Below are 863 nucleotides of genomic sequence, written 5' to 3'. Positions count from 1 at the left end.
GCGCCCCGCGCTGCGCCGCAGCCACTTCCTCGTGGGAGGGGGGCGGGGCCTGGCGGACTACGGGGCGGAACCGAGCGCGGCTACAGACCCGAGGTCCCGCCCCCGCCTCGGCCCGAGGGGAGTACGGAAATCGCCCGCCGTCGCCCCTCTCTACTTTCTGGGTGGGGAAACTGAGGCTGAGAGAAACCCCGCCCGGGTGCGCGCTCTCCCACCCACCGAGAGCTGGGGCGCCCAGGGCTGGGGACCCGGCCCCCGGTCCTTCGCTGCTGCTGGGTCCTGACTTCAAAACCCGGGTAGGGAGCACCCCTGTCGCCACTTGGCTTTTTTTTTTTGGTAATGAGGTTTGAACCTAAGACCTTCGCATTGAGCTACGTCCCCAGACTCACCCCCCGCCCATCCCCTTTAAAAAAAAATTTGAGACAGGGTCTAAATTGCTCAATTGGAATCCTATTTTAGCCTCCCAGAGTGCTAGCATTACAGGCGTGCGCCGTGATGCCCAGTGCCTGGTAGCTTGTCCCTCTGTTCCACAGCCCTTCAGTTATCTGGGCAGCCTTGCAGCGACCTGATTTGAGGTCTTGGACCAGCTGGTCCCTGGGGGTTTTTGAGTTCCGACCCATCACGGGAGATATGCCAGATGGCTGGGCAGATGGCGACATGGTAAAAGCCCTGCTCTCTAGTTGTCTCCCTCCAAGCCAGACAGATGTGGGGTCTTCATGATTCTCGGGGGATCGGTAGCCAGGCCCACCTGGCAGGTCTAGGGACTTAGACGTGTGCTGTTCCTTCTGCCTAGGGCACTTTTTCCCAGCCAGCCTCATCTGCAACTTGGGTTAGTCCTTCAGGATTCGGACCAGTGCAGCTGAGGT

Source organism: Heterocephalus glaber, unplaced genomic scaffold, assembly GCF_053883595.1.
Source record: "Heterocephalus glaber isolate CG9 unplaced genomic scaffold, H.glaber_assembly_v1.0 deba00001610, whole genome shotgun sequence".
NCBI classification, from domain to species: domain Eukaryota; kingdom Metazoa; phylum Chordata; class Mammalia; order Rodentia; family Bathyergidae; genus Heterocephalus; species Heterocephalus glaber.
The sequence above is the reverse complement of the archived record's forward strand: the minus strand, read 5'-3'. Positions refer to the sequence as shown.